The sequence below is a fragment of the Thunnus thynnus genome, chromosome 12 (assembly GCF_963924715.1).
Source record: "Thunnus thynnus chromosome 12, fThuThy2.1, whole genome shotgun sequence".
In the NCBI taxonomy this organism is placed as follows: domain Eukaryota; kingdom Metazoa; phylum Chordata; class Actinopteri; order Scombriformes; family Scombridae; genus Thunnus; species Thunnus thynnus.
Window position 1 is genome coordinate 21,896,080 of NC_089528.1, and position 8,556 is coordinate 21,904,635.

Sequence of the window (8,556 nt, forward strand, 5' to 3'; positions counted from 1 at the left end):
AATATTAAGTATTTAACTTTAGGTGAGTAAGAACATACCAACATTGCATTCATTTGTTATTATAATAAACAGGCAAAGAAGTTATTGTTTTTTTAATTAAAGGTTTTATTTCCATGAAAAGCTTGCCTAGCTTTAAATTTTCTCTTAACTTTCTCTGAAAACATCCTTTTTAATAGCCAATAGGGTGAAATTTATATTTCAGTGCTGTTGTCCTTTCTGTACCTTCCTGTAGTGTTTTTTTTTCAGAGAAAACATAAAACACAGCCAGTTACAGGCGCACGTTGTGTTTACTGGTGCAGTACCATAAAATATTTAACAGTTCTGTATGTATTTACATGCAAAGCCCATGAGTAACTGGGTCACTGATATATATAGATATTTTTGGCATGTTGACTTTCCTCCCACCAGATGGTGGTAGAGTGATTACTGTGAAAGACGCATCTGCAGTGCTACAACGGGATGAAATAGTGCACTGTTAGATAATTGTCATTTAAAATACAGGGTTGGACTGATCTCTTGATTACCGTTATGTAAAGCCTGTTATAATTTACTATATTTATAGCACAGTAACTTTAACATTATGGATTGCAGGAATAAAATTAGAGATCATGAGAGTTGATGTTATTAACTGTGTTACAGAAATAATTTTCAAAAAATAGAAACACTTACTTATCATAAGGCTTAATGAAAATGTGGCAAATTGCATCAGTCACAATCTATCAAAGACTATGATGTGCCTTTAGTAAGAAATAATTTTTCATGTCATGTAACCATTCTGCTTAATCAGACCAAAAACAAATCTAAACACTAAATAAAGTGGTAAAAACTGACTTAAATAAAATAAATAAATTAATTAATTAAAAAATAATAAATAAAATATGCAATATATAATATATAGCTTTTTCCAAAATTCTGAAGGCATATAGCCTATTAATTATGTCAAATTTTTATATTTAACTTTTTATATCTAACCCCTAGAGCACCACAATTGTATGCTTTTAATGATTTAATCTAAACTAGTATGCAACTTGTCTTGTAGCAATGAGTGTATTTTTGGTTGTGCCTAAACATTTGTCACTCATCCTGATAACCCCCTTTCTTATGGTCTGTTCCACTAGTATCTGTAACTTATTGGGTTTCTCATACAGATCTTTTGATAGTCTTTGTAAAAATCCGAAACACGAGTCTAAGCCAATGACACACGGTCAAATCTCATGGGAGCTGAGCTTTCTTCCTCCAAGCATTCCTCAGCAGGAGCGGAGCTCTGCAGGTCATGTTTGGACAGATGCTGCACCACACCCACACCGATACAGTCACCCAGCACATAGGTGGCAGTCATCAAACGATCCCTGTCGACAAACATATAATTGACTTGACCACAACAATAAAAGTTTAAGAATGCTGTCAACATGTACAGGTACTTTAAGGATGTTATGTTATAGGGCAAATCAATACCATTATTCTGGATTAGTCAAAGTTAGACAAAACTGGAACACCTTTTGTCTGGACCAAAGTGGTGTACCAACAGACCAACAGTCCATCACTAGAGCTATGCTGCTACCGTGGCTAAAATATATCCTCACTCTTAATGTCTGATGTAATGTCGCATAGATTGTTTCTCAGAAAGAGAAAAGTACAAGATCATACATGCAGGCACTTACAGAATCCAATCAACAATCATGAGCATTGATAAGTCATCTGTGGGCAGTCCAGCTGATGACAACACAATCACCATGGATACCATGCCAGCCTGCAGGATGCCTGCCGCACCGGTACTTGCAGCTGTGACAATAAAACTGAACAAAAGCAACAGCGATGGTTATTTAATGCAATATAAGATATAAGCCGTTAATAGTTTACCAATCATGTTTGTGGATTCAAACACTGAAAATCTGCATGTACAAGTTCAACCAATGAGAAGGAGACCACTCAAAACTATGGGAACTGGTCCTCGAGGCCTCTGCTTGTGTTTATAAAAATAGTGTAACAGTGTGTGATCATCACTGTACTTCACACTGGGACCTAACAGCTTCCTGAGGTTAGAGGTATTTTCCCTAAAGCACACAGACACCAATCAAGGTTAAAGTTATAAGCAAATATAACAAAGATTAAGGCTTAGTAAAACTTACAGAACTTTCTTTACATAGCTAAAATCTGAAATAAATTTAATCGTACCTGAGAACAATGATTTGACCCAGTTAAACTCCATATTATTAACCTGGACTATGAATAAAGCAGCTACAGCTTCATAGAGTGCTGCACCATCCATGTTCATTGTGGCTCCTATTGGCAGCATGAAGCATGTCACTTGTTTGTCCATGCTGTGAACCTCCTCCATACAGTGGAAGGTTACAGGAAGGATCGCAGAACTATGAAAGAAACGCATAATGTATTTGAAGGACACTGACACTCTGCCATTCCGAATGTGTTTGTAATGCGTTATGTTTAAAATTAAGATCTTGGCTCACCTGGATGAAGTCCCAAAGGCAGTGGTGAGAGCCTGGAGCAGACCAACCATGAACTTGAAGGGATTTTTTACGTGTGACAATGAAATAGATGAGGGCAAGGGTGAAGAAGCTGTGGATCAGCAGGCCAGTGATCACTGACAGAGTATACATTGCAACTTCATGACCAATCTCTCTCCAGGGTCTCTCATCTTCAATATTTGTCCTGCCAGCAGGAAAAGGATTCCCACTGGAGAATACCTGTGGTAGAGAGGTGAGACAGAGCAGAGGAAATCATCATATCTGACCACACAATGCTCTTGCAAGATTTCCCAGAATGAGTGATAGAGAGCTAACATAGTGGGCAGTGCATATAGATTATCACCTCTGCAAGAAATCTAAAGCAACTGACCTCAGTTGGATACCTCATGGATAGCAAACACTGGGACAATATATATTTCATAGTTTATCCAAAACCTTATCACAAAGACTAGGAGAATGCAGCCTTTGATTAGCTCTTTAATGATATGGCTACTAATATTCCCTCATCCCTGGACAGATAACAGCGATAACAGAAAATTAAAAGCAATTACATACAACACGTAAAACAAAATGCAGATGAACCGGTGCGTTAAAGACAGTATTGACTCAGAGAGTTACAATAATAATGACAATAACAACCAGTTTATCTTCTTGTTGGTTTCCCATTCTTACGAGATGACCATGTTAGCCAGTTGCATGGTAGTTTTATTCAGGCAGTCTAAGAAGTCCTTCAGAGGTTTTCCCTCATTCTCCACACTGCCCAGGATGAGGCCAAAGGCAATGCAGAAGACCAATAAACCCAAAATATCGACCCCATCTGAGGTGCCTGGTGTCGGCACTGTGTCATCTATAGGAGTCCAAATACTGTGACAGAATCGTCGCAACATAAGGGACACAAACAAGTGGTTCCCATCGCAGGAAGACATAAAAACATTAAAAAAAAATCTCACTGATCTCTTTTGATTCAGTCAGATTGATGACACCAAGGTGTTTTCCTGTAGAACCACTCAGGGAATAAACCGTTTTATACTGGACAGGAAGTAGAATCAAATGTTAATGGTTGGTGAGCCAACCAAAGCAGGCAAAGCAGATCTTACCTTTCTGAAACAAGCTTCTACCAGGTTTAAAGGGATCATGTTTCTGTAAGTCAAAAACACATCTTCTGAGTGCCCTAATGCATCATTAAACCTCTAAATTATGTTGAGAACATTTCCTGTATAGTTTTCTTGAGAAGAGTTTGATACATACCTGATTAGATACAGAAAAGCATCCACAGTGTGCACAGCCTCTGCATTACCACCAGAGGTCACTGCTGTATATCTGGATGATTTCCCCGGCTGGATAAGAACAGTTATGACAATACCAGTGAATGCAGCCATAAGTGTGGTGACCATGCAGTAGCTGAAGGCCCTGAACCCAATTTTCCCATAAGTCTTCCTGTCCACAGATGACAAGCCTGAAATTAAAAAGGTGAATCTAAACCTCATGATTAATTAGTACAGCAATTGCTATTGGTGTTTAAGTTCTGTACGTGCACACATTCTCGCTTTATTTTAAGTATACAAATTCATAATTACCACATGTACATAGGCACATTTTGACCTGTATAAAAACATTTGGAATGTTTGTCGAGGCCCTAAATACGTAAACATTTTCAGAGAAAACCTGTAAACATTTTATTATTCTCTACTTGAACAATGTACTTGTGTATAAAATTAAAACTGAGATGAAAGCTTCATGTTAAAAACCTTGTCTACTAGGTAAACTAAACAAAATATTACTAATACACATCAGATGTTTCATAATTGTTTCATTATGTAAAAAGCAAAATAATCAACTATTTTACCGCATACTAATTGAAAAGTACATGTGAAGAATTAAAGGCATTTTCAGTAACAGTAGAAACATAAAATCTTATCTGGGGAAAAAATAAACAAAGCTTCTCAATGGATGAAAAAAAAAGTGTCGACTGTGGTGCCGGAAGGAAAATATTTTTTATGTCTGGTGGAAATTTTAGGACATTTAAAACTGAGCTTTTAAGACTGAGCTCTATGCTGTCAGATTTACTTTTTCTTTCATTAGTCTTAAGACTTGGCCATACTACAGTACAACAGCTACTACTGTAGTGTGTCTAAAAAATTAAGATTATAATCTGGAAGCTATTACCATGTGTAATGTGCATCAAACCACTGACTTTGATTAACTTGATTTCCAGATTTACAAAAGTGTGGATCTAACCTGTAATCACAATGGAAATGATGAGGGGAAGCATCAACATCTGCAGGATTCTCATCAGCAGCTCTCCAGGAAAGCTTAAATATTTATTATCTCTGGCTGTCACACTACTGTGTCGCAAAGCGAAACCCAGGCCGACCCTTATAGACAAATAAACACAGGTCAGCAAGTCAGCAAATTAGCAAGTTAAAAAAAAATCTAATCAGCGAGTTGCAATTTGGACTTTACAATGTTACTGTTGTTTCATGGCAGTTGGAAAGCACATTTTCATTCTTCATTGGAGAATAAAGTGCAATGTGTTTGAAAACCACTTACCTAATGCAAAAGCAGCCGTAGTGAGAAAAACAAAAGCCATAATATTAGATCGACTCTGGGATGAAGATAAATGACCTGAGGACTTAGTACATTTGCAGTATGTCTGCTTTTCCTGTGGTTCTGTTACCTTTACTGAGTCCAACTCGGACAGGTCGTTGGAGCTGGGCAGCATTTCTTTTATAGGCTGCAGAAAAATAGACATGAAGTAAGTGTTTTGATCTAATGCTGGAATTAAGAAAAATTGCAAGAGTAAAGGGCATTAAAACAGGTTCATGTTAAATCCACACATGGTAAAAATATAAAGACCTTAAAAGTGACAAATCAATAACATTACATAACAACACGTCAGTAGATGTAAATATAAAGTATTATGAGAGATGAACGGCCTTAAAGTATGATCTCCAGTTACCACAGTTAAGATGAAAAGGTTGGCAAGCATGAAAGTTTGGTCATTTTCCTCTTGGCTATTTGACAAGTTTTACAAAACATTGTCTCTACTATATCAATCATCAACTTTGTGTCTGTGCCTTTCCCTTAAGTCATATGCAACTGCTTTGGTTTCAGAATAAAGGAAGTATCAAGTACTGTTAAATGCTATATTATAAGTGCTAGAACATAGTTTGTTGCTGAGGAATTTATGTATAAGTTCATTCAGAAGGAGTTGTGTACATATCGCTTATTCTGGCTTCACCTTTTCCTCTTGGTTGGTCATGTCCCTGAAAGTCTAGAAATGCAGCTTTAATTCAAGCAAACTAAGATTTCAATTGCCATTTATGTGCACACGATGTGCAATTTAAGTCAATTAGGATTCAAATAACTAATGTGCATGTTTGGAAACGCATCATTACTGTCAAGATTAAAATGATACCTCCATTGACTAGTAATTTTCCGTTGACTGCAAAGTATAACCCTGTCATAATTATAATAAATGTTAAATGTACTTCTTTAAATTAGCAGACTGTGTCAGCTTCAAAAATAAAAAAATGCAAAATGGGGTTTTGAATCATATCACAGTTTAAAGCCACATCAAATGAAAATTTGCACATTAATTTGAAAAAAAACAAAAAACAGTGTTCCCTCTGGCCCAGTGGGCGGCTGGATGAAGCGCACCAATCAGAGAACACCTTTCCAGTGCCTCCCATTGAGCAGGTTTTTGGCCAGTATCAGCAATTTTGGGTTTGTTTTCTGGAAGTTCACTTGAACACAGTGCATTAGTCCAGCTGCAGGTTGGTTTTTATGTGCCCATGCTTTCTTTGTGTTTGCTTGAGTGACAGCCAGTGCACAAACACACCATCCATCACAATTTAAAAATAAATGTTAGTCACTGCACAAAACATGTTCTAAAGTAATTTTCACCAGTCGTTACTTATGACACATGAACATTCTTCACACCCAGAGACAAAGACAAAAGTAGAAACCAACAGTCACATCTCCCAAACCAGCCAGTTCTCTACCAGTCTTTCATGAGCCTACCAAATGGGATGACAATACTGGGACTGTGACTGGCTCTATTTCCATCATAGGTACCGGACTACAATGCCAATCCATGTTGACAGTCTCTCTCATCCCTTCTACATAGACTCAAGGCTGTTATTGCTTGTCAAAGACGGTTCTACTAAACATTAGTGGTATAAATCAATCAATCAATCAATTTTTATTTATATAGCGCCATATCACAACAAAAGTCATCTCAAGACACTTTTCACATAGAGCAGGTCAAGACTGTACTCTTTAATTTACAGAGACCCAACAATTCCCCCATGAGCAAGCACTTGGCGACAGCGGTAAGGAAAAACTCCCCTTAAACGGGTAGAAACCTCAAGCAGAACCCGGCTCTTGGTGGGCGGCCATCTGCTTTGACCGGTTGGGTTGAGAGAGAGAAAGAGAGAGGGAAAGGGGGAGGGGGGACAGAAGAACAACAATCATAACAATAACAATAAGTATAGCAGCAACAGCCAGGGAAGGATGCCATCAGGACTGTGAAGGACCACGAAGGCTCGGCCCAGAACCCAGGGTTTCCTGTGAGATGAGAAAGCACAAAAAACTCCGAGGAAGAAGCAAAGTTATTGACATGCATTGATGTTACATGAATGCATACAGATAGAGAGGAGGAGGAGGAGAGAGGAGCTCAGTGCATCATGGGAAGTCCCCCAGCAGTCTAGGCCTATAGCAGCATAACTAAGGGCTGATCCAAGGCGAGCCTGGTCGGCCCTAACTATAAGCTTTATCAAAAAGGAAAGTTTTAAGCCTACTCTTAAACATAGAGAGGGTGTCTGCACCCCGGACCGAATCTGGTAGATGGTTCCATAGAAGAGGAGCCTGATAGCTGAAGGATCTGCCTCCCATTCTACTTTTAAAGACTGTAGGGACCACCAGTAAGCCTGCATACTGGGAGCGCAGTGTTCTAATGGGATAATACGGTATTATGAGCTCTTCAAGATATGATGGTCTCTGACCATTAAGGGCTTTGTAAGTTAGGAGAAGGATTTTAAATTCTATTCTAGATTTTACAGGAAGCCAATGTAGTGAAGCTAAAATGGGAGAAATGTGATCTTTTTTTCTAGTTTTAGTCAATACACGTGCAGCTGCATTCTGGACCAGCTGGAGAGTCTTTAGAGACTTGTTAGGGCAGCCTGATAATAAGGAATTGCAATAATCCAGCCTAGAAGTAACAAATGCGTGAACTAGTTTTTCTGCATTTTTTAGGGACAGGATGTGCCTGATTTTTGCGATATTACGTAAGTGAAAAAAGGCAGTCCTTGAGATTTGATTTATGTGGGAGTTAAAGGACATATCCTGATCAAAGATAACTCCCAGATTCCTTACGGTGGTGTTGGAGGCCAGGGTAATGCCATCCAGAGTAGCTATATCATTAGATAATGTGTTTCTAAGGTGTTTAGGGCCAAGCACAATAACTTCAGTTTTATCTGAATTTAGTAGTAGAAAATTGCAGGTCATCCAGGTCTTTATGTCCTTAAGGCATGCTTGGAGTTTGTTTAACTGATTGGTTTCATCTGGCTTCATTGATAAATATAATTGGGTATCATCTGCATAAGAATGAAAATTTATGGAGTGTTTCCTAATAATATTACCTAAAGGAAGCATATACAAGGTGAATAGAATTGGTCCAAGTACAGAACCTTGTGGAACTCCGTGTCTAACCCTTGCCTTCATGGAGGATTCATCATTAAAATGTACAAACTGAAATCGGTCTGATAAATAGGACTTAAACCAGCTTAATGCAGTTCCTTTAATGCCAATTATGGCATTGAATGAAAACCTTCTAAATCTACAAGGCTTCAATATTGTAAAATAATAAAACAGAAGGTAAATACAACAGGTCAGAGGTCCAATGTCTACTCTGATCATGGAAAAAAGAATTACAGTAGGCCACCCAAACCTTTTGAGTATAAAATTCACCAATTGTAATAAAGTTCTAAAAAAAAAAATTCACCAATTGTAGACTTGAATGGTTTGTAGTTTTCTTATAGATGGAGCAACTGCAGTCAGCTTGAATTTC

At 37.9% G+C, this 8,556-nt stretch overlaps 1 pseudogene; it reads right to left on the minus strand.

Annotated features, from left to right (window-relative positions):
• Window positions 1-1,066: 1,066 nt before the first annotated feature.
• LOC137193513 (excitatory amino acid transporter 1-like) lies at window positions 1,067-5,411 on the minus strand (annotated as a pseudogene).
• Window positions 5,412-8,556: the final 3,145 nt, after the last annotated feature.